Genomic DNA, 10,357 nt, shown 5'->3' with positions numbered 1-10,357 from the left:
CTCCCCCTCCCTTCCCCTCCCCTCCCTTCCCCCTCCCCATCCCCTCCTCCTTTGCCTCCCCAATCCCTTCCTTCTGGTCACCAGGAGGAGAGCACCTGCTATATACTCCAGCCACATGATATTTTTTTTTTTTATTTGTCACCAACTGCCATGACTCAGTGAAACATTTTCTTTTTTTTTTTTCACTTTTTTTTATTACATATTTTCCTCAATTACATTTCCAATGCTATCCCAAAAGTCCCCCATACCGCCCCCCACTTCCCTACCCTCCCATTCCCATTCTTTTGGCCCTGGCATTCCCCTATATTGGGGCATATAAAGTTTGCAAGTCCAATGGGCCTCTCTTTCCAGTGATGGCCAACTAGGCCATCTTTCGATACATATGCAGCTAGAGACAAGAGCTCCGGGGTACTGGTTAGTTCATCATGTTGTTCCAACAATAGGGTTGCAGATCCCTTTAGCTCCTTGGGTACTTTCTCTAGCTTCTCCATTGGGAGCCCTGTGATCCATCCAATAGCTGACTGTGAGCATCCACTCCTGTGTTTGCTAGGCCCCTGCATAGTCTCACAAGAGACAGCTATCTTTGGGTCCTTTCAGCAAAATCTTGCTAGTGTATGCAATGGTGTCAGCGTTTAGAAGCTGATTATGGGATGGATCCCTGGATACGGCAGTCTCTAGATGGTCCATCCTTTCATCACAGCTCCGAACTTTGTCTCTGTAACTCCTTCCCTGGGTGTTTTGTTCCCAATTCTAAGAAGGGGCACAGTGTCCACATTTTGGTCTTCATTCTTCTTGAGTTTCATGCGTTTAGCAAATTGTATCTTATATCTTGGGTATCCTAAGTTTTGGGCTAATATCCACTTATCAGTGAATACATATTGTGTGAGTTCATTTGTGATTGTGTTACCTCACTCAAGATGATGCCCTCCAGGTCCATCCATTTGGCTAGGAATTTCATAAATTCATTCTTTTTAATAGCTGAGTAGTACTCCATTGTGTAAATGTACCATAATTTCTGTATCCATTCCTCTGTTGAGGGACATCTGGGTTCTTTCCAGCTTCTGGCTATTATAAATAGGGCTGCTATGAACATAGTGGAGCATGTGTCCTTCTTACCGGTTGGGACATCTTCTGGATATATGCCCAGAAGAGGTATTGCTGGATCCTCCGGTAGTACTATGTCCAATTTTCTGAGGAACCGCCAGACTGATTTCCAGAGTGGTTGTACAAGCTTGCAATCCCACCAACAATGGAGGAGTGTTCCTCTTTCTCCACATCCCCGCCAGCATCTGCTGTCACCTGAATTTTTGATCTTAGCCATTCTGACTGGTGTGAGGTGGAATCTCAGGGTTGTTTTGATTTGCATTTCCCTGATGATTAAGGATGTTGAACATTTTTTCAGGTGCTTCTCTGCCATTTGGTATTCTTCAGGTGAGAATTCTTTGTTCAATTCTGAGCCCCATTTTTAATGGGGTTATTTGACTTTCTGGAGTCCACCTTCTTGAGTTCCTTATATATATTGGATATTAGACCCTTATCTGATTTAGGATAGGTAAAGATCCTTTCCCAATCTGTTGGTGGTTTTTTTGTCTTATTGATGGTGTCTTTTGCCTTGCAGAAGCTTTGCAGTTTCATGAGGTCCCACTTGTCAATTCTCGATCTTACAGCACAAGCCATTGCTGTTCTATTCAAGAATTTTTCCCCTGTGCCCATATCTTCAAGGCTTTTCCCCACTTTCTCCTCTATAAGTTTCAGTGTCTCTGGTTTTATGTGAAGTTCCTTGATCCACTTAGACTTGACCTTAGTACAAGGAGATAGGAATGGATCGATTCGCATTCTTCTACATGATAACAACCAGTTGTGCCAGCACCATTTGTTGAAAATGCTGTCTTTCTTCCACTGGATGTTTTTAGCTCCCTTGTCGAAGATCAAGTGACCGTAGGTGTGTGGGTTCATTTCTGGGTCTTCAATTCTATTCCATTGGTCTATTTGTCTGTCACTATACCAGTACCATGCAGTTTTTATCACAATTGCTCTGTAGTAAAGCTTTAGGTCTGGCATGGTGATTCCACCAGAGGTTCTTTTATCCCTGAGAAGAGTTTTTGCTATCCTAGGTTTTTTGTTATTCCAGATGAATTTGCAGATTGCACTTTCTAATTCGTTGAAGAATTGAGTTGGAATTTTGATGGGGATTGCATTGAATCTGTAGATTGCTTTTGGCAAGATAGCCATTTTTAAAATGTTGATCCTGCCAATCCATGAGCAGCAACATGATATTTTAATCTCTCCTCAAACCCAAACTGATGGATCCAGCTAACCTTGGACTATCAGCCCTAAACCCATGAGCTAGAATACATCTCGCCTCCCTGTAAGTTGTCTTGTTCATGTGATCTGTCATGGCTACAAAAATTTCTGACTAATACAGTCAGCAAGAGATGCTAGAAACATCGAAGTTTAACAGATGTCTGAAATAGAAGGAGTTGGGCAGGAGGGGCTGGAAGGAGGAGAGACTGCGTGGGAACTCTTCCTGGTCATTTCAGGATGGTTGCACACAGGAGCATGTGACTGTCCCAAGAATCCTTCAAGGAAGGGAGAGATGGTATTCCAAGTAAGAAGTAAGGCATGTGTGTGTGTCCAGTACATAATCTTTTTGTTGTTTGTTTGTTTTTAGAGACAGGGTTTCTCTGTGTAGTCCTGGCTGTCCTGGAACTCACTCTGTAGACCAGGCTGGCAATGTAACACTTGTGTTCTCTCTGAATCCTCTCCAAAAATGAATAGAAGATTTATAAGATTCAAGCAAAGCTTAGAGTTTAATTAAAGTAATATATCATTTTTCATTTCTTGGCTTTTATGAAAACGTGGGAAAGGTGAGGGTTATATAGGGACTTCCTGTCTTAGTTTTGCAACCTCTCTATTAATGTAAAATTGGACCCAAATATGAATTTTATTCACACAGAATCAAGTTTATAAAAATAGACTTTTGCTTGCTTAAAAATAAAGTCTATGAGCAAAACAGTGCCCAGGCCATCAGGGCACAGTCTTGGTTCTAAACAAGAGCCTGCATGTATGTACTTCCTAGATTCCTAACTTGAGGTGTGCTTTGAGGCTCTGTGACTAGGGAAAACCGGAGCTGCAAGAATCCAAGAGTCCACTTGTCCCAGGCCGTCCCAAGCAGGCAAGGTCAACCTCTGGTTGCCACTCTGCTGGCTTATCACTTTATCCCAGCATCTTTCTTCCTTCTACCTTTATTTACTTCTGGGACAAAACACCAAGGTCCTCCCCTAGCAGGTGAGCAGTCTGAGACCAGACTCTGTACATGACTAATTGGAGCTGAGCCTTCCTCATGCAAAAGACATTTAAAACACAGAGCTGATCTTACTGTTGCATAGACTAAATGGTGACTAAATGGTTTTCAGTCCTTTGCCCCTCCCTTGGCATCCTGGAAACAGATAAGTTGTTTGTCTCTGGACCTTGGAAGCCTCTCATCTAGAAGATGAGAGGGTCGGATGCCAGTCTTCTTACAAAAGGTGTGTCTGTGTTCCAGAGTTACTAACATCACCAGGAAGGCTGTGAGCAATGCAGGATCTCAGGTCCTAGCTCCATCAGAATCTGCATTTTAACATTGTATGTCATGGACATTTAGGAGCCATGGGAGTGTTCTCAGGTTTTAGTATGCATCCGAATCACTCGGGCATGCCACGTCTCTAGGCCAGTCCGCAGGTCACCCGGAGCAGAACTCTCTGGAAGCAGGAGCTAGGATGCAGCAGCTTTAATGACCTCCCCAGTGCCTCACTTTGAGAAACTCCAAACTTCTGGAACACTCTCAACATTCCCTCCCACACTAAGGGTTTTGTCCCAGGGCCTAGATGCTTGCTAGAATTCTGGTAAATCCACTTTCAGGGAGCCAAAGAGGAGGGAGGTGTGATTTATGGCTTCTGTCCATTTTCAGGTGTGAGCACTCCATATGCAGCCAATCAGCAAGCATGATGACACATTGGAACAGAGATCTGCACACAGTGAGGATGTCTCTAGCAACCTCAGCCCATCAGCCACGCCAGTCTCTGTATGCTAAATCTCAGTGGCCATTTTGTTGTTGTTGTTGAAATGTATTTATTTTTATATGAATTGGAGTTTAGCCTGCATGCATGAGAGTACCAGATCCCCTGGAACGGGAGTTACAGACAGTTGTGAGCTGCTGTGTGGGTGCTGGGAACTGAACCTGGGACCTCTGGAAGAGCAGCTGGTGCTCTTAACCGCTGAGCCACCTCTCCAGCCCCTTCTGCCTTGGCTCTTATGGCCTGCTAGTCATACTCTCAGATCTCTAATGAAAGGTTGTAGAGAAAAGCAAAGCTTTTAAGAGATTAAGCACTGAGAGGGAGTAATCTGGAATGTGGACTTTAGAGAAACCAGCTTTCAAACTCAAGGCTGATTTTGGAAACTGCATATGCTTAGCCAAACTGCCTAACATCTATAAGCAATTTACTTTATGTGTACAAGTATATGTGTGTGATGTGTGTGTGTATACATGAATATACATATGTATGTACACATATATGTTATACATGTGTGTATATATCATATATTCATGTATATATATGTGTGTATATATATATGTCCACATATATATGTATATATAATATTTGGCCAATACTAAAAGCAGTAAATACATATATAAATATATCATAGTATATAGCATGTATGTGTACTGTACATACCACTTGTCAAAGAACTGGGAGTCTAGGCCTTCATTAGGTGATATTGACATATTCTAACTTTATGGTCCGGTGGTATGTCCATGGTATTGGTTTCTTTATTTGCTTTGCTGAATTCACTGCTTATTGGCTTTTGAGTGAGAACATGTCCTTGAGTGTTCGAGGCAAATGTTCTACCATTAAGCTCTACCCCTAATCCTTATTCTTCTTCTAATTGTACCTTTGTCACACAATATCCTTTTTTTTAATAAATTTATTTTTTACACTCTATACTCCATTCCCAGCACCCCCCCATCCACCCTCCGACTGTTCCACATCCCACACCTCCTCTCCACCCTCCCCTGTCTGCACATGGATGTCCCCACCCCCCACCCCACTTGACCTCTAAACTCCCTGGGGCCTCCAGTCTGTTGAGGGTTATCATCTCTGAATGAACACAGACCTGGCAGTCCTCTACTGGATGTGTGTTGGGGGCCTCATATCAGCTGATGTATGCTGTCTGTTTGGTGGTCCAGTGTTTGGGAGATCTCAGGGATCCAGATTGAAACTGCTGGTCCTCCTATAGGATCATCCTTCTCCTCAACTTCTTTCAGCCTTCCCTAATTCAACAACAGGGGGTCAGCTGTTTCTGTCCATTGGTTGGGTGCAAATATCTGCATCTGACTCTTTCAGCTGCTTGTTGGGTCTTTCAGAGGGCAGTCATGATAGATCCCTTTTTGTGAGCACTCCATAGCCTCAGTAATAGTGTCAGGCCTTGGGACCTCCCCTTGAGCTGGATCCCACTTTGGGCCTATCGCTGGACCTTTTTTTCCTCAGGCTCCTCTCCATTTCCATCCCTGTAATTCTTCCAGACAGGAACAATTATGGGACAGAGATGTGACTGTGGGATGGCAACCCCATCCCTTACTTGATGCCCTGTCTTCCTGCTGGAGGTGGGTTCTATAAGTTCCCTCTCCCTACTGTCGCACATTTCATCTAAGGTCCCTCCCTCAAAAAGGTCAACAAGCTGAAGTGCCCAAGTGAGGATGCCTCAGTTCCACTTGGGAGAGAGAAGAAAGAAATCACAAGTGGGGAAGGAGGGAGGAAGGGACCTGGGAGGGAAAGTGGAACGGGGGTGGGGGGTAAGTAGGGGGGGAACCAGTACATACCACTTTGAAAAAGGAGATGGGTCATAGAAACTTGGCTAAGAAAGTAGGTCTTTTAGGATGTCAACTGGATACTTAATTTCACTCAGTCATCTAATTCTCAGATAGGGAGTCCCAGCCCTCAAGAGATTTGAAGATATCCCACTCAACTAAGGAGGACCTTGGACATTCTAGCATAAGTCCCACCATCATCAGGCACAACTGAACTACTCCTATCAATCATTAGACAGGCTTGGAAACAGGATAGAAGGAAGTACAATACAGCTCAGAAAAGACCCGGGCAGTTTTCCTCCTTCCGTTTGAATGCTTTAACTTAGGGGCTTTCCAACAACTAATAATATTTCATATTTATTCATATTTCTACCTGAGACCTTCTCACTGTGGTGACTTCTCTACTTCCCAAGTGATGCCCGGCTATATGGTGTTGTGCTGACAGTACTGTGACACTGTGGGGACAGAAGATCTACTGGAGTCCCATTGGGATGATAGACCCCTCTGTGCTTCCTGTTCATCCTGAACCAGCAGATGGACCCGGGTTTCTGTGTGGGACAGTACTCTGCTCCTTCAGTGGGAACAAAGAAACCCACAATCGAATGACATCTTGTTTCCCCATGCATTGTTCTTTGCAACATGTTACATAGCAAATAACAAATAACTCTAGGAAACGGTGATCGGATTTAGCCAGATAAATGAAATGATTAAGTCTTGCTTGTTCTATGCCAGCTATGAGTACTTCACAACCTACTGATTCAGCTGAGGAAGATACTGTCATCATTGTAATCACAGGTGGGTAAATCAAGGCGTGGAGCAATTAAAGGGTTTGCCTAATTTGGATAAATAAAACTTACAAGTGTCAAAGGTGGGCTCCTGACCTTAAGGATTTTGGCTTCAGATGCTCTAATAGCTCTGTGGTATGGCTGTTTAGACCAAGTGCTTTTCATATTTCTTCTTTGTGGACACAAAGATAAGCATTCCGTTCTCTTAAACTCAGAAGGTTCTCAGACTCTCCACTTAGAAGCCATCTCAGAGTCTAGGATGGACTCTGGCTTTGTACCTAAAGGTTTAGCTTTGTGTTTATTTTTCTATCGTCTCTTAGCAGATGAGCTAGGTTGTAGGACACAGAACAGACCAGTGTGGTGGAGGAAATCTCACTTCCCAGAAGCAGGAACCCAGTCGTTTGTCCCTCTGCCTCTAACTCAGAAAGCCATGCATTCCCCACAGGTGCAGCCCTGTCCTGGACCTTGGTCTCCTCTCTTGTAAGAAGGAAGAGCTGAATGTGGTCATCCTTCATCTCCAAGGAAGGCTGCACAGCACTGTTCTTTTCCCTTGTATAGCTGTTGTCGGTGATGGTGAGATAAAGAAGACAGCAAGCAAGTTTCGACTGTGCTCCGAAAGCAGACACCAGACATGTAAATTCACATCCCAGGAATGTGAGAGGAAGCTCTCGGGGACAGCCCTTCTATTGCAAGAAACACTAATCAATGCAGTAACAGAGGAGAAGCCACCTTCCCATCTGCCGCAGAACATGGCCATTCCAAGTTCTAACTTCTACTGGTGAAGACTCAGACTCAAGCCCATTGGGTTTATTCTCTGGGCTTAACTCTCTCTTTAGTCATCATCAAACAAGAGAGTAAAAGCACCTCAGGGCTCAGCACAGAAACTGTGAGTCTATCAGAACATCTAGAGCCCCAAATCTCCATTTTACCAAGAAGCCTGGGAGAGGGATCCAAAACAGAGCTGCCAGCACGTACATGAAAGTCTGGACCTAGGCCTTGATGTGTATGTGGCTGGTGTTTAGTTTTGCTTATTTGTGGATCATTTCCCAACCTTCTTTCTCAAGTAGCTTTATAAATTCAAGAGGTCAGTGCCAATAGAATTGATAAGTAAAATAATTTGGGGTGGGGTGGGGGCCTGTGGGGGGGAGCTTATCAATGACTCAGGGAGTCACAGTGCAGTGGTTACCACAAACTACTCAAAAGAACCCAGTGTTATGACTTTGAGAAGCACTGGATCTCTGACATTGCCACCAAGCTGGGCAGAACCAGTCTGCTGCAAGTCACAGCACTTGAATCAACTCTCTTAGTTTGAGTCTTTGTGATGGTGACATGGGTAGAGCAGCCAGCTTCTTTTCAATGTGGCTGTTTCCTGAGCAACGGCCAAGATCTGGAGCATGAGTGAGTTTTGGAAAGAGGTGTGGTAGAATCTGCTCAGACTGAGGGAAATTACCGGTTTCAATCTAAGGCGACAAAGACTGATGTGTCCCAGGATATCTCTGAAGGCTACCCAGCATAAAACTGTACATTTACCTTAAACTGTGAGAAGGGTTTGTTTCCAGGGGAGGGTGGTTGTGACTTTTGTTGCCATTTGATTCTGTAGTTCTTGAGTGTGAGCTTTGTAGGTGACAAGGTCAGGTTGCAATGTCAAAAAAAAAAAAAAAAAAAAGCATACGCACTTGGAAGAGACCTACCCAAATCTTGGACATGATGACCTCTACATTTCAGTTTTGATAAATAGAAGATTTACATGACCATGGTATACATCAGCAATGGGTTATTCTTCTATTAGAAATACTCCACAATATCAATGGTTTTTTTTTTTTCATTTGTGTTCAACATCTCAACCCATTTCTCAAACCATATATATTTGGATCAGCTAAACTGTAGATTGGTGTGTGTGGTTTCTGTTAAATGTTTTCTGTTTTTGCAAGTTCTTTTGAGATCTGTCTTTATACTGTGAAACACACCCGGGCCTCTTCTACGTTATCCGGCTTACAGACTGTAAGGTTGAGCAGCAGAGACATGATAGATGTCCTATATGAACAGTCCCTGCAGTGACCACCATCTCTACAAGTCTATGGGACACCTACAACATGGCTAATATGACTGAGGGATCAAATAGCGATTTTACCTCCTGTTCATGAATGCCAATGAAAAACGCCCATGTAGGGCTTATAAGAAGACATCGGATGGCGCCATTTTGAAGAGTCTTAATGGTGCAGGATTACATTGAAATGCTCAATCGCTGTTATTTAACTCCCTTTCAATTTCAAAATGTATGGACCTTCCCAAACAATTTCTATACACGGAGGCTTCAAACTTCGAATCCAGTTTCCCAAATGGTCTATATGGTTTAAAATGGGATTACGTGTTATTTCCCTATAGATACCAATATGGCCAATCACAATGTGCTAGCGGTAGCAAATTTATTCTTCTGTTGGGGGTCTAGGGATCATCACATCCCTGCTGGGAAGGCTCAGTTCTCTCAGGCTTATGAACTCTCCACCCAGCAACCCACACAACTCGAGGCTTCTAAAGAACAGCCCTTTGTCTCCACTCCGTGAGTGTCAAGGAAGCAAAAGATTTGGCTGCACGGCAATTCATCAAGTGGGCCGCTTCTACCTTTGATCTGGAAGAAAACAGTCAAGATACCATTGGAGAGGAGAAAATGGAGATGCTGACGGAACTGAGGTGGGTGGAGACAGGGACACACTGCTAGAGAGGAGTCAAGATGACAGGGAGAAACAGCAGTCAGTCTGTCACACATATTTCAAAGAGAGACTCTGACTGGTAGTCTTCGCTCTCCTCCTTGAAAACCAGGATGCCTGTGGCTCAGGGGCAAGTCCTGGCCATGTTCAAGCCGCTGATCTGCCAAACTGGTGAAGACTTCTTAAGGACGGTGTTGACAGTCCCCATCTGCCTCCCACTCCAGACTCTTTACGTCTGATTTCTTCTCCCATGGACACGAGGCCGCCTAAAGGGGTTCAGAAAGATCCCGACTAGCAAAGCACTCTCTCGGGAAGCCCACGGGCCTTGGGCAGTGCCTGTAAATAGAAGCTTTCTTTGTGTGAACTGGAAGACAGGAGTTCACGGTGGATTGAAACACAGGCAGGGTCTGGGACTCACTTGGGATCAGATACAGTAACGAGACAGCAAAATGCTTAGGAGGTCTTTCCAGGTTATCTTTAAATTCAGCTCAGGGGAACAGAGGGAGGGGTGGAAAGATGCTGTTATTTCATTCAGTTAAGCAGAAATAGAGTATTTTTGTTTCTACTTTTTCTGTATTATTTCTTTTTTTGAGATTAATATAATTACATCATTTCTCCCTTTCTTCCCCCACCAAACCCACCCATATACCCCCGCTTGCTTCTAAATCCTTGGCCTCTTTGACCTCTTTTTCATTTAGTCATTGTTATGAGCTGCATGTGTGTGTGTGTTGTGTGTGTGTGTGTGAGAGAGAGAGAGAGAGAGAGAGAGAGAGAGAGAATGCATGTGTATGTGTGTGTGTATGTATGTATGTATGAATACCATATGTTATAAGCAGACACTGACATCCGAACCAAGGAAAAGTGGACATTCTTTGTACAGAACCCAAGTGGGTCAGTCTCCTTATCAAAAACATAATAAACTGGGAACAAGGCCTCTGCCTTTAAATCCAGCACTTGAGAGGCAGAGCCAAGTGGATCTCTGTGAGTTTGAGACCAGCCTGGTCTACATTGTGAGT

Source organism: Mus caroli, unplaced genomic scaffold (assembly GCF_978045245.1).
Source record: "Mus caroli unplaced genomic scaffold, Mus_caroli_1 scaffold_9, whole genome shotgun sequence".
NCBI classification, from domain to species: Eukaryota; Metazoa; Chordata; class Mammalia; order Rodentia; family Muridae; genus Mus; species Mus caroli.
Note: the sequence above shows the minus strand (reverse complement) of the source record.